Here is a 23,183-nt window from a genome sequence, read left to right as displayed (position 1 = left end):
TGTTAGTACACAAAGCATTGATACTGCCCAGAAACATACACAGAACTGACAGTTGTCGGTCCTTAATTTATTGCACAAAATTTCACAAAAAGGGACAGTGTACATTAATCAACACTCTACTGTGATTTTACTATAGCATATTACTGTACTTTTGTACACTTTTTTTCATGAGAAAATGGTTTAAGGAGAAACTGTACTATTTCTTGTCACTTGCTACATTTTTATTTAAACTCAAAAACTGATATTTAAGTTATATACACTACCGAACCAAAGCTTGGAGTCAGTTGGTAAGTAGTACATTTTTAAATGTTTTAAAATAAGCTTATCCTGCTCACCAAAGCTGGAATTATTGCACCAAAAATACAGTACAAATTATAGAATTGTGAAATCGTCACCTTAGAATTCATAAGGTTCTATCTGACATTTTTTGTCAAAATTAAGTTATTGACATATTCATATTAAAATACATCTTATTTACATTATGGAATGTTTTTTTTTAGAAGTTGTTTACATTTTAAGACTTTTTATAAAAAAACAAAAAAACAAAACACATACTGTTTGCTATAGAATGCAACAACTTTTCATTTTAAGCTTTACTACTGCAGTCTTTAGAGTCACATGATGCTTCAGAAATCACTCTAATATTAATTATTATTATTATTATTATTATTATTATTATTATTATTATTATTATTATTATTATTATGTTTAATGTTTTTAAAAGCAATAATGACTGGAGTGATAATTTCATTTGAAAGTGCATACAATAATAAGTTTTTTTTAAAGAAGTATTTAATAATTTAACACATTTTTTTGCATTTAATAATTGCCGCCTTGATGAACAGAATAATTAAAAAGAAAAAAGAAAAAAAAACATGAAAAAAAAAATAAAATAAATAAATAAATAAAAAAACTGACTCCAAACTTTTGACCGGTAGTGTATCTATATAAATAATAATAATAATAATAATAATAATAATAATAATAATAATAATAATAATAGTAATACTTATTATTATTATATATATATATATATATATATATATATATATATATATATATATATATATATATATATATTTTTTTTTTTTTTTTTTTTTTTTATGGTATATAATATTCTGTTGATTTAATTGTATTTTTTGGTATTCAAAATCCATTTAAATGCCATATTCTTTTTTTCTTTGGGCTGCATTTTTAAATGTTGTATATGCTTAAAAGATTTTTTTCCCCCTCATTTAAACAAACTTTTCTCTATCTTTATGACAAATTACTTTGATATTCATTTTACTTTGATTAAAAAAAAAATTCAATATGATGAAACAATAATTTTCTTTCTTTTTAATTTTTTGCTAGGATACATTTAGTACAATTTCAGCTGTCCTTTTTAACTGTCTTTTTGCTATATACTTAAGTAAGACAGGGACTAAGCTATTGTCTTAGTTTCTGTACTTTGCTTAAGAGTCATTTCAGTGAAGTTTTTACACCCCTGCTAGATGAAATCAATATTTGAGGAAAAAAACAGAGAAAGATAAAACTGATCAGAAATCATTTAAACAAATTTATATGTGCTTAGCAAAATGAAATAAAAAAATTGCTATGTATTTATATGTATTTATTCCCATCGCATATGGATGAATGCAAAAAACCATTTATACTTGCGTGTCTGTGAGGTGACAGCAGGTTTGATGTAGATTTGAAGAGACAACTGCGTTTGTGTGTGTATGTATGCGTGCGTTCGTGTGAATGGACAACTCTATGCTCTGTTTGGGCTTGAAAGGGTAGAAGCACCATCACAAGTCTGCAAGAACATCAAAACACAATTAACGGCTGACATGAAGCAAGAGACAGAGGAAAAGAGAGGGAGCGATAGAGAGAGAGGGGAAGAAAAAGAGCATGAAGACGTGAGTTGTTATGACAAGCTGAACTGCCCTGAAGAGACTATACAGAACCCTTGATTCCTCCACTCCCCCCTCAAGTCTTCTAGAAACTACATCCATGTTTTCTAGAAACACCCTACAGCAGTTTATCATACTGAAGGAAAAACGGATTATGGGAGATGCTGAGCCCGATGAGAAGCTTGACTTTTATCTGCTTTCACAGTAGGCGTAATAAACAGTGTGTTTATTTATTTATTTTGCATTATATATAAATGATTAAAATGTTATTATTATAGAATAATATCAATTTTGCATATCATATACTGGTGTTTTTATAATATCATTATCATGAATTACAAATTATTTAAAAGTTAAATATGTTTAAGTCTTTAAAAATATTGTTCTGTGTAAACTATGTTTGCATATATTATGTGAAAGTAATGCATGATTTTATTTATTAAGGATTAATTTGACAAAAAGCAACTGTGAACACATTTATAAAAGGGGATAGTTTTTCCATACAAAAACTCTCCAGGTCCTTTAGGTTCTCTGGTCCATGCCGGTGGTCTTTCCTCTTCAGTTCACCCACTCATTTTCTATAGGTTCAGGTCAAAAGATTGAGATGGCCATGCCAGAACCATGCTTTTGTGCTCAGTGATCCATTTTTGTATCAATATCGATGTTGGCTTTGGATCGTTGTCTATAAGAAAGATCCAACCATGGCCCATTATAAGACTGTGATGTTCTGTATTTAAACAGCATTTACACACTGTAAGAAGTCAATATGCAAAAGCTGTCACTAATGTGGTTTCAAAAGGTACTTGGTAATAGCTAACAGGTCCATATATAGTGTCTTAAATGTACATATAAATACTTAATCCAGACTGAAAACACATCTGTTTATCTGTGCCTTTACTGAATGAGCACTGTGCTGCGTCCGACAGATTGCACTATTATGTTTTTCTCTTCTTCTTCATTCTTTTATATCACATTTTACCTGTTTTTGTGTTTTCTTTTTTACTCATATTTATTATTTGTTTTCATTTTTATTTTATTTGTTTCTTTTATTCTTGTTTATGTAAAGCACTTTGAATTGCCACTGTGTATGAAATGTGCTATATAAATAAACTTGCCTTGCCTTAAGATGTAGAAAAGTATACACTGAAAAAAGATGTCTGCTAAATTGCTAACAATTAAAAGGTGTTAAATGTTACATCAAAACAAACAAATAAAAATGTAGTAATGTTCAACTTAATTTGTTTGTTTAAATTCAGCCCAAATAAATTGTTTAGAACCACTACACTTAAAAAAAATGTAAATCCAAGGAATCATTTATGAATTTTCAATGAATCTTTTTTTTTCAGTGTACCTTTAAAGGAGCCAATGTAGACCTGTCAGTTACAAACATACCTTTTGAAAAAGTACCACACCAGCGACAGCTTTGTACCTTTACTTCTGAAAGTGCAGGATAGATCCACAGCATTGCAACAAATGTATCTATACCACAACAGACAAATCAATCATTGCAAAGAAACATTTTTTGTGTTTACTGATGAAAACCATTTTTTTAGCTTTCATCTGACCATACACTCTCAGAAATAAAGGTACAGGAGCTGTCACTAGGACTTTACCTTTTATAAGATACATATTTGTACCCAAAAAGTCTACAGTGGTACTTCAAAGGCGCTTTTTGTGTCCAAATGTACCTAAAAAGTACCTTTGAGGTGCCATTATAGACCCTTCAGGTACAAATATGTATCTTTTGAAAAGGTACTGCCCTAGTGACAGCTCCTGTACCTTTATTTCTGAGAGTATAGAACACATCCTGTTTGAATGTTGAGTAGTATTTGACAACTGAATATGCTTATGTTTGTTTCTGAATGAGTGCAGTTTTTTTGAAACCTTCTAAAATAACTTTTGATGACTGTGTTTTGACCCCAAGGCTCAACTAATTTCTGCAACTTTCCAGCTGTAATTTTTCGAGAGTGTTTTGAAACTCTTCTTCTTGCTGTATACCAAAACAGTACAGACACATCTTATCTTTCTGGCAGATTCATTTGATTGGAGCTTCTTAATTACTGACTTAATGGAGGACATTTGATTGCTTTAGCTTTTTTTAAGAGCACTTTCTATGTTGCGAAGCTCTAAAAAAGCTTTGCTACATATCCAAATGATGAATGTATTAGTGTGATAGATGAAATGTTTGTATAATAACCCTTGTATGCTATAAAGAATAATATAAATATTTCACAGAGAGAGTTCACTTATTAAATATTATGAGATATAAATTGGACATCCAAAGCAGTTCTAATTTATATTAAGTGCCCAGTGTTGACAGACTGGACAGTTTTCTGACCAAATGGGCGGTTTTGATTTTGATTTTGCGGGTTAAATAATGACATAGGCGGGTTGACAAAATTTGGTCGACGTACATTTTATATGGAACTTATAACTGTGCTCCAACACCGAGGTCAAAAAACGATGGACATGGTCAGCAGCAATACTCAGACAGGCTGTGGCGTTGACACGATACTCAATTGGAACTAATGGACCCAAAGTCTACCAAGAAAATATCCCTCACACCATTACACCACCACCAGCAGTCTGAACTGTTGATACAAGGCATGATGGATCCATGCTTTCATGTTGTTGATCCCAAAATCTGACCTTACCATCCAAATGTCGCAGAAGAAATCGAGGCTCATCAGACCAGGCAACGTTTCTCCAATCTTCTATTGTCCAATTTTGGTCAGCCTGTTTAAATTGTAGTCTCAGTTTCCTGTTCTTAGCTGACAGGATTGGCACCCAGTGTCACACACACACACACTTACACACACACACACACACACACACACACACACACACACACACACACACACACACACACACACGTATATATATATATATATATATATATATATATATATATATATATATATATATATATATATATATATATATTTTTTTTTTTTTTTTTTCAGACTACTCTCCATAAACCCAAAAGATGGTTGTGCATGAAAACCCCAGTAGAACTGCAGTTTCTGAAATACTTATACCACACCACATGTCACAGTCAAGGTCACTACAATTACCTTTTTGCTCCATTCTGATGCTCGGTTTGAACTGCAGCTGTTGTTGTTTTGCACCATGTGCTGTGGACTTTGCGCCTAGATCTTTAAAATAGAGCCCATTATGTTTAACAAGCACATCCAGAGATTTTCAAATCGCTGCTGTTGTTTTGTATTTTGAGAAAGAGGTTTCAGAATCCAAGTGACATAAAACAATTTTGTGTCTAAGCAGTTGAAAAAAACTGTAACAGGCACTCTGCTCAATGTGTGTTGCTTTTTCTTCTTACAACAATAAAATGTGATATTGTGAAAATGTATTTAAGTATATCATGTGTGTGTGTGTGTGTGTTTGTGTGTGTGTGTGTGTGTGTGTGTGTGTGTGTGTGTGTGTGTGTGTGTGTGTGTGTGTGTGTGTGTGTGTGTGTGTGTGAAAGAGAGAGAGAGGGAGAGAGAATGTTAAGAGAAAATTAAATAAAAAATGTTGAAATAAAAAATAAAGCAAAATTAAACATGTAAAATTAAAAATAAAAAGCACAAGAATAAATAAATAAAACAAAGAGAGGCATGTTAGCAAAATATATAATGTAATTTTAATTTAATTTTTAGTTTTCTTTTTCCCCCAGAACAAAACAAACCAAACTAAATTCTTGCTTTAGTTGGCACATTTATAAGAAATATTGTGCTTTTTGTATTGCAGCACTTCTCAGAGCTTTTTTTCAGAATAATCACTTTTCTTCTTACATTACTCATTTAAGTCTTTCTGAATAAAATCCTCTGCAAATGAAATGAATGTAATACAAAAACAACACAGACACGTTCAGAATGTATGACCAGCAAGACAATGTGCTGCTCAGTTTAGCTAAAAGTGCTTTCCATGGCCAAACCAGTTAATTCAAGGTCACACCTAATTCAGCATCTGAAACTTATCCAAAGTTCGCTACACAAGAGAGAGAAACCCACCAAAGTATCAAACTCAATTAGTGCTCAGCCCCCCCTCAACTCTTTAGATGAAAGGAGGTAATTTAACCTGTCTGGGACAAAATGTTGGACGCCTACACACCTGTGAGAGACTCCCAGAGAGAGGCAAAGCTCTGATCCAGTTAAAACCTGCCTATTCCCTCTGTCTCCATCTCTCCCCCTCTATCCTTTAATCCGTTCTCCTAAATGATGATGGCAGCTCAAAACTGTTTCAAAGAACAGAATTCATAAGGGTACACAATAAAAAAACAAAAAAAAAAAGACAAATTTAACACAGGTACAGCTTTTGTTGTTGTAGATGTGGTAAAGAACTTGTTTATTCTGCATACCATGTTAAGGTCTAATCAAGCTGAGCAACTCACATAATACTTCACTGAAATATACGGACAAATGAATGTGCATTTGGTATTATTATTATTATTATTATTATTAATAATAATAATAATAATAATAATAATAATAATAATAATAGTAATAGTAATACTAATAATGATAATAAGTATATCTATATTTAATACAGTAATGGTTAAAACTAGTTTCATCCTTGGTAATTTTGATTTAACGAGGATAAATAATCTCACTTTGTATTAAACTCAAACTCTTCAGTTGACTTATTGAGAGGTTAAAAACTCGGTTTCAGAACTGCTGGTCTGAGTTAGATCAATCAAGTCTGAGTAGACAGATTCAGAGTTAAGCGCGCACACCGCAACTATAAAAGGGCATGATCAAGGGAACATAGATATTAAGAGCCACCATGGCAACATCTGAAAAAAGAGATCAGCTTTTTTTTTCCAGCCAAACTTGCTGTGCTCCTGCAAAGTTATAGCAAATATGACCATTTATTAAAAAAGCCACACCACCGCACCACCGGTGAAACAGAGACAGTGTGGGGAAACAGCTGCTCAAGTTAATGCGTAAGTTTACATTTAAAACATGTAATGTATTTAAATATTTAAGTACAATAAAAAATAAGTAATGTAATATGTGATGTTTATAGACTTTTCACTTGGAAATTGAGGAATTGGCCATATTTTTTGAAGTTATTTCAGATGTTATTGCATAAAATTACATAGGCTACTTCATAGTTTCTACAACAAATTTTACAAAACAAGAATAAGCAAAGCTTAATTATCTGTGGAAATGTTTAGAGTTTTTATTAGATGTAAAAATGCACTTCTGTGTCTGGCTTTTTTTTATTGACCAAGTGGTAGAGGTTGATATGACATTTAGAATTTAAGCAGAACAAAAAAATGAGTAAAAATCCCATTAATCTAGTTACAGTACATGTCCCTGTTGAAGGTCAGTGAATTTAAGCTATTTTTTATTTATTTATTTTTTTTGCAGTAATATCAAAGGTAAGACTTAAAACTATGGTATTGGATCTAATAGTAATTTTCTCAAAAAAGGACAAGCCATTCTCGTAACGTGTGACTAAAATGCAGGCAAGGAATGATTAAGGCTAAGGTGAGAAATACTGCTTCATCTTTAAAAATGGGGAGGAGACCGACAGAAACTCAGAGTTTAGAGAATAAAACCTGCTCCTGACCAGGTTAGGTTCACAGAGTAAGTTACCATGGTAACTGACTCTGAGTTAAACTTATCTCTTTTTCAGAAACAGGCTTGACTTACTCTGCTTTCTTGAGTTTGACAAACCTGCCAAAAAAGATTCCAGAGTTTCTCTCATTTCACGTTAAAATACTCTGGGTTCCCCTTCGGGGGGATCTCCAGCACTATAAGTGGATTTGATTGTAAAATCCACGCATTGGGAGGTTCGGTTCAGAAGCTACTCGTCTGAAAGAGTATTGAACGGGCCAATTAAGAATGAATTGGCAGCGCAAGCCTGCGCAGGTGAGCGGCATAAGCAATCAACTGAGTATATAAGCTCACCTGGCGCCAGCAGACGCTATCCTTTTCGCTTCAGAGACTTTCTGATCGAGTCGATGAGGGTTCCTCCTGCTGTGACCAGCGATTCTGAGCGAACGAGAGCATTCTCCCGGTCCAGAGTGTGTACACGCAGCGGCAGACGGTCGAGCTGGGTTTCTCCCTTGCCTGGCGTTCTTTGGGTCCGGTCCTCCAGAGCGGTGCGTATAAAGTTGCAAACTTCACAGAAAGAGCAACACAGTCGTGCAGCACGTCCTTTTCAGGACGGCGCTCCGACTGTGCGTTTCTGGATGCGGTGGTTTCCTGCCCTCGGATGATGGGCACGAGCACTGCGTTGCATGTCTGGGGGGTCCAGCATGTTAATGCGCTGCTCGCGGGCAGTTCATGTCGTCATTGCGATGCCATGACTGTTGCGCAGTAAAGATCGCGGCTAGCCTTTGCATAAGGGCGAACCACCCCAGTTGTCCCCTGCTCTGCAGCGGGCACTCGGGCAGATCTGAGGGTTTCAGCGAGAGATAATCCGTCGCCCACGGGCCCGCGGACCTCCCGCTCCTCTAAGCGCTCCATCCAAGCTTCGGGCGGGGGAAGCGATCCGTCTAACAGATGGTAGACCTTACGCCCGATGACACCGGAGACCAGACGTCCACCGCGGCATCGGAGGGTGGGCTTTCATTGTCCGATGATATCCAGACCCGCTCGCCCCCTTCGGGCTGGTGAGCGCTGTCACTACGGATCCTGAGACGGACATGTTAGCCGTGCTTTCCCGGGCTGCTTCGGCCGTGGGTTGGAGATGGTTTATCCCCCAGCTCCGCGGCCGGACCGACTAAAGGGGCGTTCCCTTCTTCCCGGAGGTGCACAGTAGGCTCACGCGGTCTTATAAAGCACTTTTTTCTGCTCGTGCTGCGTGTCCCTCCACCCTAACCACTCTTGACGGTGGAACAGCCAGGGGGTATGTGGCGATTCCTCAGGTTGAGTGCGCGATGGCGGTAAATCCGCGCGGCGCCTCTTCTTGGCGGGGTCCGCCTCGTCTCCCATCCAAAGCCTGTAAGTTATCTACCTCCCTCGGAGCTAGAGCTTACATAGCTGCGGGCCAGGCTGCTTTCGCCTTGCATGCGATAGCCACCTACCAGCGCTACCTAGCGCAGGCGCTGGCCGAGCTGCAGGAGGGTGGGTCCAACCCAGGCTTACGAGCTTCGCACCGCCGCCGACTTAGCTCTTCGGACTACTGAGTCCGCTGCGTGTGCGTTGGGGAGGACGATGTCCACATTAGTGATCCAGGAGCGCCACCCCAGGCTGATATGCGCGAAGTCGACAAAGTCCGCTTTCTTGACTTTCCCATATCCCAAGCCATGTTTGGCGACACCGTCTTTGAATTCACCCAGGAATTCAAGGCGGTGAGAGAGCAGTTGGTGGGTGATTTCTTATCGGCGGTCCGTAGCCCGCTCCTCCCGCCGTGCCATTCATACCTGCTCCTCGCCGAAGGCGCCCGCCTACGAGAGCTGCTCCGCCCCCGCACACGCCTCTGGCGAAGCGAGCGCGTCGGGCACCTCGGAAGCAGGCAGCACCCCTGCCCAGAACGCCGCTAAGTCTGGCAACGGACCGCGAAGCGTCCCTGGGACAGGCCATCTGGAGAAGAGGGAACTTGCTCTTTCCCTGCTGGAGGGCGGGGCCCCATTTTCAACGGCACTTTTTACTGCCATGAAAACATTATGAAAGGGCACTTTTCACTTCCCCAGATGTGACAGCCCGAAATCTGCCAGTCTGGGACGCTATGCTTTCTAGCTTGCAGATTTGGTGCGTTTTGCCAGTGGCTCACGAGCGCTGGGAGGACGGTCTCCTTTCTCCCACCCCTCGAGCCTCCCCTCCGGAGCTCGGGTTCGGAGTGAGAGCAAATATCTCACCTCCAGCTTTTCCGTGGGACCCGCGAGCTTCCCGGATCAGCACACCCACTCCGCGCTGCCCCACTGCTGGTACGTCAGCGATTGTAGCGATGAGTCCATTAGCGGGAGCTCTGCCTGCCTGGTTAGTGCGGGTCAGCTCTTCGCGGTGGCTCATACGCACAATCAGACTCGGCTATGCGATTCAGTTCGCGAAACGGCCCCCCAAGTCGCGGGTGTGTATTCACCAGGGTCAGCCCCCTGTCCGCCCTTGTCTTGCGAGAGGAGATTGCTGTCCTCCTGGCGAAGGATGCAATCGAGCCACTCCCTCCAGCCGAGATGGAGAGCGGGTTCTACAGCCCACACTTCATCGTGCCCAAAAAGAGCGGTGGGTCACGGCCAATCCTAGATCTGCGCGTTTTGAACCGCTGCCTGCACAAGCTGCCCTTCAGAATGCTCACGCAGAAGCGCATCCTCCGGTGCGTTCATCCTCTGGGTTGGTCTGCAGCATTAGACCTGATGGACGCGTATTTCCATGTCTCCACTCTTCCTCGCCACCGTCAGTTTCTGCGGTTTGCGTTTGATGGTCGAGCTTGGCAATACAAAGCCCTCCCCTTCGGGCTCTCTCTGTCTCCGCGGGTCCTCACCAAGCCCGCGGAGGGTGCCTCAGCGCCCCTTCGGCTCGCGGGCATCTGCATACTCGATTTCTTTACGACTGGCTGATTTTTGCCCTCTCTCGGAGCAATTGTTTATGCACAGAGACAAAGTGCTCTGGCACTTCCACCTGTGGGGGTTTCAGGTCAACCGAGAAAAGAGCAAACTCGCCCCCGTGCAGAGGATCTCTTCTCTCGGGCTGGAGTTGGACTCGGTCACCATGGCAGCGCGCCTCTCCGGAGAGCGCGCTCAGCTGATGCTGTACTGTCTGAGAGAGCTCGACAGTAAAATAGTGGTCCCACTGAAACTATTTCAGAGGCTCCTGGGGCATATGGTATCCGCAGCCGCTTCATGCCGCTCGGATTATTCTATATGAGACCACTTCAGCACTGGCTGATCACGATCGAGTCCCCAGACGCGCATGGCACGCACGCGCACACCGAGTCTCTGTTACTGCGCTGTGTCGCCGCGCCCTCAGCCCTTGGAGCGACCCCTTGTTCCTACAGGCCTGGGTGTCTCTAGAACAGGCGTCCAGTCTTGTTGTCGTTTCAGCAGACGCTTCCAACACGGGCTGGGGGGCTGTGCGTTGCGGGCATGCGGCTGCGGACCTGTGGAAAGGTACCCAGTTGCATTGGCATATCGCCTGGAGCTGTTGGCAGTGTTCCTCGCTCTCCACCGTTTTTTTTCCGGTGCTGGAGCGGCAACACGTGCTGGTCAGGATGGACAGTACGGCGGCGGTGGCCGTATATCAGCCGTATAGGGGGTATGCGCTCTCGCCGCATGTCTCAGCTCGCCCGCCGTCTGCTCCTCTGGAGTCATCCGCGGCTGAAATCGCTGCACGCCATTCATATTCAGGCAAGCTCAACCGTGCAGCTGATGCGCTCTCACGGCAGCCTTGCGTCCTGGAGAATGGAGACTCCACCCCGAGTCTGTACAGCTGATATGGGCGCGATTCGGGGAAGCCCAGATCGATCTGTTGCTTCCCCCGAGATCGCTCATTGCCAGTTGTTCTTTCCCTGACCGAGTGCTCTCGGCACGGATGCACGGGCTTACAGCAGGCCTCGGGGGACGCGCAAATACGCGTTTCCCCCAGTGAGCCTGCTCGCGCAGTTACTGTGCAAGGTCAGGGAGGACGAGGAACAGGTTGCTGGTTGCGCCCCTCTGGCTCAACCGGACCTGGATGTCAGAGCTCTCCCTCGCGATAGCCCTCCCCTGGCAGTCCCTTCGAGAGAGCACCTACTCTCTCAGGGACAGGGCACCACCTGGCACCCTCGCCGATCTTTGGAGTTTTTAGACGCGAGGAAGACTTAGGTAACCTCCGATTGCGGTGGCTAATACCGTCACTCGGGCTAGAGCCCCCTCCCCGAGCGCGCCTATGCCCTGACGTGGAGTCTATTCACTGAATGGTGTGTCTCTCGCTGAGAAGACCCCCGTAATTTGCCAGATCAGCGTTGTGCTTTCTTTACGCCGAGAGAAGTTGGAGAGCAGGCTGTCGCCCTCCACACTCAAGGTTACGTCGCTGCCATCTCTGCTCTCATAACGCGGTGGCTGGCAGCACCGTGGGAACGCATAAACTCATCATCCAGTTCCTCAGGGGCGTTAAGCGAATTAATCCACCCCGCCCCCTCTCATGCCCTCTTAGGATCTCGCCCTCGCTACACAAGCCGCGTCAGATCCCTTCAATCCTCGACTCAGTATCTTTCTGTCCCTGAAGACAGCTCTGCTGGTCGCGTTGATATCGATTAGAGGGTCGGGGACCCGGAGGCATTTTTCGGTCAGTGACTCGTGCCTGTAATTGGGCTGGCTTCTCTCACGTCCTGAGACCCCGCCCACGATATGTGCCCAAGGTTCCTACCACTCTGTTTTAATACGAGGTAGTGAGCCTGCAAGCGCTGCCCTCGGAGGAGGCAGACCCAGCCCTTCTTTATTGTCCAGTTCGCGTTTTGCGTATTATCCGGACCGCACTCAGAGTTTAGATCATCTGAGCAGCTCTTCGTCTGTTATAGCGGTCGGCAGCAGGGAAGTGCCGTACCGAAATAAGTTCCCACTAGATTGTGGATGCCTTTCTTTCACTATCAGAGCCGAGATGAGCCGCGTCCCCCGAGAGCGCGTGCGCACTCCACTCGGAGCTTCGCATCCTCTCGAGCGCGCGCACGCGGCGCCCCTCTAACAGACATCTGTAGAGCTGCGGGCTGGGTGACACCCAACACATTTGCAAGGTTTTACAATCTGCGAGTGGAGCCGGTTTCCTCAAGGGTATTAGGTAACCCTTGGTGATTGAGGAAACAATTCGGTAGGGTGTTGAAACACGCTTGCTGCTCCATTTTCCCTAACACGGAGATACGTGCGCCTTTTTATCTGTCAGTAAAGTTCCCCGTCAGGTGAGCCCTGCAGATTCCTCCGTGGCCCCCAGCACTGACTCAGCGGAGGAGTCACTTGCTGGCCCACTACGTTGTAGGTCTGCCTGCTGGTCAGCCCGCGTTTTGGGTAAAGGTGCCTGCTATGCGTGATCCCCACTAGGCGATCCCATATGCTTATTCCGCCACGGTTAAGTCCCCCCCCCCTGGGCGGACCCGTGTCTTCCCTCCCCGCTAACCACTCTTTTGCTATGCGTACTCCCCCTTTTTAGGGCTAGTCCATATGTAAATTCTGCCATCTAGTCCCCCTTGGGTAACGGATGGCCTCCGCAGCGTCCTCCCTATCGGGATTGCACGCTTCCCAACGTACTGTCGTATTTTCCTAGAATTATCTAGATGCTCACGACTTCCCAAAAAATATATCTAAATCCGTAAAACTTCTGTTGAAGTAGGATAAATTAGGGCCAGGGACACGTTGGAGGACCGCGCCCCCCATGATGTGGGTGCGTCACGCTTGCTTGACTATCTCCTCATCGGGGGTGTTGGTAAGGTGCAGTCATTATGGCGCTTTCAATGGGCTCCCAATGCGTGGATTTTACAATCAAATCCACTTATAGTGCTGGAGTTCCCCCCGAAGGGGAACGTTCGAGGTTACTAAAGTAACCCTTCGTTCCCCGAGGAGGGGAACGGAAGCACTATACTCCGTCGCCATAATGACTGTCCCTTAGCTGTTAAAAGTCTCTTCAGCTTAAAAAGGATAGCGTCTGCTGGCGCCAGGTGAGCTTATATACTCAGTTGATTGCGTATGCCGCTCACCTGCGCAGGCTTGCGCTGCCAATTCATTCTTAATTGGCCCGTTCAATACTCTTTCAGACAAGTAGCTTCTGAACCGAACCTCCCAATGCGTGGATTTTACAATCAAATCCACTTATAGTGCTTCCGTTCCCCTCCTCGGGGAACGAAGGGTTACTTTAGTAACCTCGAACGTTTTCACTTAACCTCCTTTCTGAAACAGGGCCAAGGTCACACACACACACACACACACACACACACGCACACACGCACGCACGCACGCACACACACACACACACACACTCCTCAAATTTAAAAACACTAATTGCTTAACTGATCACTAACCAATCATGACTTTACCTAAGCTTATAAATAGGTCATAGGTCAAAATGCATTCTTTGAACAATGGATGCTATTAATGGACAAGGGCAAGAGCAGGAGGAAGAAGAAGAGGACAAGGGCAAAGAAAAGAAGGAAGGAGAGCCATCACTGACGAAATTAGGGCAACACTCGTTGATCATGTGATCAACCACAGTTTGACCACGAGAGGCTGGACTAAGATTTTAGCCCAACTTGAGCCTTCAGAAATAAAAATATGTAAGCAATCTAATGACTATTTTAGCAAATACAGTAAAAATTGTATACAGTAACTGGCTAGTATATCGGTTATCTGCCTCCTAATCGTAAGAATTATTGGTTATTGTTATCAGCCCAAAAATCCATATCAGTGGATCCCTAACTGAATAGTATTGCAAAAAACATTTGTGACTCTAAACCATCAATTTATGACACTGCATTGAATGAATAAGGATGTTTAGCATGCTGTACAACCTGTTTTTTGTAAACTGTTTTCAATTCCTAAGCTGAACACATACTTCTTCAATTTTATACAGAGTGGAAAGACAAAGACATCATGGAGTACCAGGACACTTGTTTACAGATACCCAAAAGACTGCAATTATAAACATGGTTTTGGCTGACAACACAATTAGGATTCGAGAGATAATGACACTGTATTTAACAACATAAATGCTGTAAGCCTGTCAACCATAGAGCGTATCCACAAATGACACCAAGTGAAGATGAAACAACTTTACAAGGTTCCAATTCTGACAGAGCGAAGAATCTGCATCATGACCTTGTAGAAGTATGTATGAAACACTACTTCCACTACCATTTTTACTCTTCTGTATATCATTGTTTCTGGTAGAGAGAGTATTGGATATGGATTCCATGCAAATCGCCATGAATTTACTTATGTGGATGGAGTTGACTAAAACCAAAAAAATGTAACAGGACCGAGGGCAATTACAAATTTCTCTGGACAACATGGGGTAATATACAGTAACTATGTGTGCTGCCAGCACTGAAAATGGAGTCCTCCATCACAATGTAACACTGGGTTCGTACAACATCAGCCATTTGCTCACTTTTCTGGATGCAATTAACATATTGTTGTCCCTGATCCAGACCAAGAGTCTGCTAAATTTGTAGTTACATGGTACAATTTTAGTTTTCCCCCAAGCTGTTCTGGTCCAAAACTGGTTTGCTCCCATCCACATTTTATAGTTTTCTATCTGCCCCCATAACTTTTCTAAATTTCAAAGAGGAATTCTTCTCAGCCTGGCACTGGAAAGTTTATGATTGCCAACCCTATGCCTGCATAGCACTTCTCCAGGCAAGAGGACACAAGTAGGGACATAAAGGTTGCCTCTGGACGATTCTTCAAGACGATGCTAAGGTAAGAAACTCTGATTATTTACAGCGAGTTAGGAATCATCTGATTGGTGAATCTTGTGTTAGCTAATGCAGGACCAGCTGTGGACAATCATAAGCATGTGATCCTCTCAAAATTAGTTTAAAAACACATTGTAATTATATGCTACTGTATACAACAGTAACGTTTGAGAGATACACTAATAAAAAAGATGTTCCCAAAAAGGTTACTCAAAGAATATTCTTTTTGTTTACATTTATTTATTTATTTTTTTGCATGCTACAGTATACAACAGTAATGTTTGGCCTTATAAATATTATGTTTCCACGCGTCATTGGTGTTTACAGTGTACCTTTTACTCCTCTAAAAAGTAAATACTGCTTCTTCAACAGACATTTAACTGACTATAAGAAACTTTGCAAGTACATGAACCCTAGTAACCCAAGTATATCAACCTACACTAACCCTAACCCCAACCTAACAGTCTACTTATAATCTAATGATAATTAGTTGGTATGTAGATGCAAAATAACTTAAATTCAGCAAACGGACCATCAAAATAAAGTGTGACCAATTACTTTTACTGTAGAACATTGTGTTAAAATATAGATATAGGCTTATGGAAGAGCAAAGAGCTTTAGATTAGAACAACAGTGTTTACATGCTACATTCAAACATGTACTATTATGAAAGAAGTGTTTGGCATTCGATGCAAATGCTTTATTCTGACAAGTGTTCATGGCATTTTGTGAGCAGTGTGACTCGTTGAAGGAATTTTGTTAAAATTTTGTGTGTGCAGATTTGGGAATTTTGTGGAGTTTTGACATTGTTTTGAACGCGTTTGTAAGCATTTGAACAAACTGTAATATCAACCTCTGCATATAGATTTGTTTTTGAAGTTCATATACAGTTTCATCTTTAACTCCAGAACAATCACAGTAAGAGCTGCAACAAATGTTTCCCAATTCCAATCCCAAAATATACATCCATACCTAATATCCAATGGCCAAAAAGTGATTCTTTTTTTTATTTATTTTTTTATAAATTGTTAAAATATTGATGTCTGTGAGGCAACATGTTCAGAGTCTTTCATGTACAACATAATATTATATAAAATTTGCTTTAATGTGTGATATAAATAAAAAGTGGTTATAACCGAATTATTGTTCAGTAGAATAGAATTTCATACGTCACAAATTAACAAGCGGATTGCCTGTCTCATTTTCAAAATAAGAGTCCTGCATATGAATATATACTATATGTAAAAATAAATATTAAATATTTTGTCTTATTAAAAAACGCTTTGACCGATAAAATGACAACTGGAGCTTGCATATTAATTCTGATTGGCCTATTTTTTATTATTTTTTACCAAAAATTTACACCCACAAAACATTCATAAAAACGGGAAAACAATGATGTGTTGTTTACTGTATGTAATTTCTGTGTACTGAACTCTAATTATCCAGATTTTCATTCTATGGCACTTATAAGACATATTTGTTTTGAATTTGCAGTGAATTTGCAGCTGTTCAGGGAAGGTTTGAGAGTTTTACCCCAGTGAGAGTAAAAGTGATCTGGCAAGACAGATTTTGCAATTAAGAGCAGGTAGAAAGTTGCAGAGGCAGGAGTTCAATACAGGGTGTCTGGGAAGACAAGCAGCTCTTCCTTAGTTGAAAAAGTTCTGTTGTATCATCCCAAGCAAGAAATCTACTGAACCGGGCAGGCCGAGACCCATGCAGCTACATTATTTCCACTGAAACATATGAATTATTTAACACTGAGAAGACATACCAAGGTTAAGCCACCCATATCATTCAATATGCACTGACACAGGTGTCTGGAGAAATGTAACTTTAACATATAGACACAACATTCTTCAGCGCAGCCGCATATTTATCGGCTTTCTATGTCCATCATTTCAATGCAAAGGGGGAAAAAAAGCAAATCCTGACAACATTTCCTGTATGAAACAGATATAATTCAGTGATAGTCCATGCACACACACGCTGCAGTGAATATAAATGACACTTGATTATCTATTGTACGTCTTTGTGAATTGGACTGGGAATCACTGAGGAGTTTGGAGTTGACGCTAAATCAAGGCCAGACTGTCTGATCACTCAGTTGTTTCACCAAAACAAGCTCTGATACACTATTTTCTATAATTTACAGCTTTGTTTAGAAACTTCATTGTGAATTAATTCTCTGTTGTATTTAATGCCCTGATTTTCTGCTTTGTTATTTGGTTGTGTCTGGAAGAATAAATGCAGAAACCTGTATTTTTTCTTGTTTAATCATGTTTTATATCACACTTTCTTACTTTTAAAACACTTGCATTCTTTCAGTGCTGCATGTGATCAAGGTTCAGCATGTAACTTTGAAGTGTAATGCTTTTTTTTAATTTACATCTTCTGCACCATGGTAAATGTAACAAACAAACAAAAAAAAAAAAAACAAAGAAGGATTTTACTAAGCAATACTTTTTTGTTTGTTTGTTTGTATTCTTTTCTTGTTTTTAAATATGTGGGGGTTGATTGGTAATTGGTAATAACATGTTTGGACGTTTTATTTCATACATTTCTCAATAAATAGGCTGTCCATTGCTGTGTGACTTGGTAGGATAGAACACTATTTGACAGAGATACAACTGTTTGAAGACCTGGATTCTGAAGAAAAAAAAAATAACCACATTACAAAAAAAAAAAAAAAAAAAAAAATATATATATATATATATATATATATATATATATATATATATATATATATAGAGAGAGAGAGAGAGAGAGAGAGAGAGAGAGAGAGTATATATAGTACCTTTTGGGGGGGAGTAACTCAGTATTGTAATGCATTACTTACTTTGTCCAACACCGCCTTTGGAAACATTTACTTTAAGGTGCCCTTGTTACTCGTTCCACCTAGGCTATACAATTACAGTACATGCACATAACACTAAACACATAACACACATTCTAACCCTAGCCATAATATAATATAATAATATGCTATTCTATTAATAATATACTAATATTATTCAGTACTTAAATGAATTGTTACACCGTAAAACTGTAACCAAGCCTTTTAGTGAAAAGTTATTCAAAAAATTATTTCTTCAAACACTTCACCATTCACCAGAAGATTCACCAAAAAGGTTTTGTAAAGGTTGTAAAATGTCTTTAAAGAGCCTTCTTTTATCATAGTGCTAAGGAGATTTTCCCACACTATATTGTAAAGGGATGTTCTTCAATCAAACCAGTATTGCCAGTAAGAGCATTTATATTGTTTTATATGTATGTATACATAAAAATGTGTTGCCCTCAACCAACCTGAACTAGCTCAGAAATCCCTGCTGGTGAATGCGGGGTCTGGAACGAGGTTTTATGAGAGGTCTCCTAACCGTGGCTTCTCCACTGTCCCAGAATCCCAGCAGCATTCAGGCCGTTTAATACAACCACATTTTACAATAAGGAGAGCAAGCCCTGCCTTAGGCTCACACTTCAGCTCTAAGCCAGTGTGCTTTAAAAGAGGAGACAGTGTGTGTGTGTGTGTGTGTGTGTGTGTGTGTGTGTGTGTGTGTGTGTGTGTGTGTGTGTGTGTGTGTGTGTGTGTGTGTGTGTGTGTGTGTGTGTGTGTGTGTGTGTGTGTGCACGAGTCTGTGTTATATTTATGGAGCTTTACCTCTGCTCTCTCTTTGAATGGTAAGCCCTGCTCTCCTCTGGCCATTTGATGAATAAATGCTCTGAGAGTCCCAAAGCTGGTGGCTCTTCTGTTTTATCAGCCCGGGAGAAGCACATTAATGTCAGCATCACTAAAATGTTTACAGCAGCACTGGAAATAAATGCAGCTCGGTGCACCTGAAAATAAAGAATTAACACACATATTAACATGAATAAAACAAAAGCGCTAAATCAAAAGGATGGCACAGATAGAAGCTTCACAGGCGCCAATGAAAAACGACACAGCTTAAAGCTTTCTCTTAATATAAAATATCTATCTTTAACATCTGACGAAGAAACCAAAATGGAAAATGGGCTGTTTGTTAATCAAAGGACATGCCAAAGTAATCAAACCCTGCGCTCCAGGAAGGGTATATTAGGAGTTTTCTGATTCACAAGCACATCCTGTTGTAAATTTATTCCTGTGAGTTGCAGTTTTGAAGCTCTATCAATTGTTTAGTGTAAAACGTTCTCATTCCGTTGCTAAAATAACACAGTGTCTGTTTTGCTTGTTTTTTGTATTCTGGCAGAGTTCATCAGTTCATCTTTTTTTTATTTTGTCTGTGCTGTCAGTTTCTTGAAAGAGAGCTCAAAGACAGACATATATATATATATATATATATATATATATATATATATATATATATATATATACACACAGTCAAAGGAAAAGACAATCAAAACTTTTCAAAAAACATTTGCTCACTTTTCTGGCCTCAACAGACTCTAAAAGCAGTAAGCATCTGATAAAATACCGAGAAAAGAAAAGAAGTCAAGGTTAAGTGGATTTGTTGACTTGAACATGAAAAGCACTTGAGTCAAAAACACACATATATATGTAATGTCAGCCAAACTCCTCCACAGCGGCCGATCCTGAGAGCATGTGTGTGGGCTTTAAAAGATGAGTAGGATTTGGAGACAATTCAGAAGAGTACAAAATTGATGTACATTATCACCTGGACATATCCAGATTGAAAAGAAACTTTAAAATAACTTATAAATGAATTTCTAAATTACTAATCTCAATTAAACAATTGTTTGTTTTCATGTTGGGTTTAATGTGGTTTTGAAATCATTCATTCATTAATTTTCATTCGGTGTAGTCAGGGGTAACCCCAGTGGAATGAACTGTCAATTTATCCAATATTTTTTACACAGCGGATGCCCTTCCAGCTGCAACCCAGTTCTGGGAAGCATCCATATACATTGATTCACACACATACACTATGGCCAATTTAGTTTATTTAATTTGCTTTAGCGCATGTCTTTGGACTTGTGGGGGAAACCAGAGCACCCGGAGGAAACCCATACAAACACGGGGAGAACATGCAAACTCCACACATAAACACCAACTGACCCAGCCAGGACTTGAACCAGTGACCTTATTGCTGTTAGACAACAGTGCTAACCACTGAGCCACCATGATGCTCAAATTTGTAGATATTTAGGCTAGAAACAAACCAAAATCTCTTAATAGGAGAAGCACCTTTTGCAGTGCATACATACATACTTAAAAAAAAATATTAGAAATGAGAACCGCATTATTGACCCTGTACCTGTCATAAATCAGGATGTTCCTGCACTTACTGCTTAAATTTCAAAAATCTTTGTGGGCTTATAGCCAGTTTACTCAATCGGTATACAACACAGTATCTCCAGAGCAGCGAGCCTTAAGCTGAAACTACTGGAAGTCTAAAAAATCACTTTTTACCCAGTCAGATCTGATATCTGGCCCCCACCCCTCACCGCTTCATCATCAAAGACCAAAGCAACATTAACAACCACCGCTGGGGAAAAGGACAAGAGACGGCCCTCGACACGACTGCAGTGCTTAATCACAATCACCCAGAGCTTGGGACCTTTGTGAGGGATTCAATCACTCTCGCTTACAGGGGCAGATCTGCACCTCTCTGACCCTGAGAAACCCTCTCCATCCTGGGGTGCTTCAGACTCAAGAACCCCCTGCTTCTGTGATTTCCTCTGGTGCTTAAGCTGGGAAAGCACATCGATAAAAGTGTCTCGGCACACACTTGGGCTCCTGTTGACAGTATTGATCCGGAACGCGAGGGGGGGCTGTGCGGACGGATTTCGCTATCGGATTTTAAAGGAGGCAGGTGAGGAGAGTATTGAAAGGCCTCTTGCGTTCTTCAGAAATATTAGATACGGGGCCACAGGGAGTTAAAGCAAGGCACTGTGGGTGTCAGAATTGACGGCGAGAGATAAGGGAAAAGCAAGCGGTAGGTTGTCATTGGGTTTAACCTCCAAAAAGTGTATGCAAGTTTAAGACTGTGGAAAGCTGGGTTTGCTTTGAAGGCTTTTGAGGGGAGCTGCATGACAGTAGCTGGAACGAGTCCAATGAGGCATATAAAATGAGACATATAAGGGTGTTTGTGTTAAAACAACAACTTCGAGAATAAAACTGAAAGTTTCTGAGGGAAATATTAAAGACTGGGTTCAACAGAAAGATATATCATTTTTAATTTGAAGTCAGGATTGCTATCATCTTCATTTCTCTATGATGAAATATCTATATACACTACCTGACAAAAGTCTTGTCATCTGTCCCAGTTGTAAGAGCAACAAATTATAACTTGACTTCTAGTTGATCATTCAGAAAAGTGGCAGACGGTCAATTTTTCAAATGAAACGTGTTGAATTGGATCCCAGTCATCACAAATACTGCAGAAGACCTATTGGAACCCACATGGACCCAACATTCTTATAGAAATCAGTCAAGATTGGTGAAGGAAAAATCATGGTTTAGGGTTACATTCAGTATAGGGTCTGTGAGAGATCTCCAGAGTGGATGGCAACATCAACTGCGTGATGTGTCAAGATATTTGTGCTGACCATTACATTACAAACCACAGGAGAGAACAACTTCTTCAGCAGGATAGCGCTTCTTCTCATACTTCAGCCTCCACATCAATGTTCCTGAAAGAAAAGAAGGTAAAGGTACTCCAGGATTGGCCAACCCAGTGACCAGACATAGCCATTATTGAGCATGTCTGGGGTAAGATGAAGGAGGAGGCATTGAAGATGATGAAGATGAATCTTGATGAACACTAGGAGTCCTGCAGGAACGCTTTGCCATTCAATTTGACTTTATTAATAAGTTATGTGAGCCATTACAGAGATATATGGATGCAGTCCTCCAAGCTCATGGGAGTCATACACAATATTAATTCTTTTTCCACTGCACCATGACTTAATATTCTATACTGTACATTATACATCATAGACTAATCTAACATATCTGCACAAATATATAATAGTAAAGCATCCTATAGAAAATAATAATTTAAATATTTTTAGACTTTTGAGAGGTGTACATATATATGCTGAGTGCTGTATGAAGTAACAATGAAATTAGAATATATGATTCCATGCACAATAGAGTTAAAGAAAAAAAGTAAATCAGAACTTATAAATTTTAATTTTATTTGATGAAAGGCGACATGGTGGCGCAGGAGGAGGCGATGTCGCCTCACAGTATGACGGTTGCTGGTTCAGGTTCCCAGCTGGGTCAGTTGACATTCCTGTGTGGAGTTTGTATGTTCTCCGAATGTTTAGTGGATTTCCTCCGGGTGCTCCGGTTTTCCCCACAGTCCAAAGACATGTGGTGTAGGTGAATTGAATAAGCTAAATTGTCTGTAGTGTATGTGTGTGAATGAAAGAGTGTATATGGGTGTACTATCGCAGTACTGGATTGCTTCCGAAAGGCCATGTGCTGCGTAATAACATGCTGGATAAGTAGGCGGATCATTCTGCAATGGCGAACCCTGATTAATAAAAAGACTAAGTCAAAAAGAAAAAGAATAAATTAATGATAATTTTTTGAATGTGATGTTTCATATATATATATATATATATATATATATATATATATATATATATATATATATATATATATATATATATATATATATATATATTATTTTGAAAATATTAATTATAAAATAAAATGAATAAAAAAGAGATGTAATAACTAATACTTAGCAAAGAGGCACTGCAATGGTAACCCTACATAAAGTGTTCATCTAAGAGTAAAATAAATGTGACAAAACAATCATATGTAATATATAATATTAAATATTTAACACTATATAATACTAAATCATAAAGTATATAATACTAAATTAATTATTTTTTATAATTTATATGAGTGTTGTTAGCATTTATATGATAATGTAAAGAGTGACTTTCTTTTGCATTTAAATAAATAAATAAAGTCTTGGTAAAAGGGGTAGGGGTGTGACGGTGGCG

This window comes from Danio rerio, chromosome 1 (genome assembly GCF_052040795.2).
Source record: "Danio rerio strain M-AB ecotype USA chromosome 1, GRCz13ab, whole genome shotgun sequence".
Taxonomy (NCBI): Eukaryota; Metazoa; Chordata; class Actinopteri; order Cypriniformes; family Danionidae; genus Danio; species Danio rerio.
Note: the sequence above shows the minus strand (reverse complement) of the source record.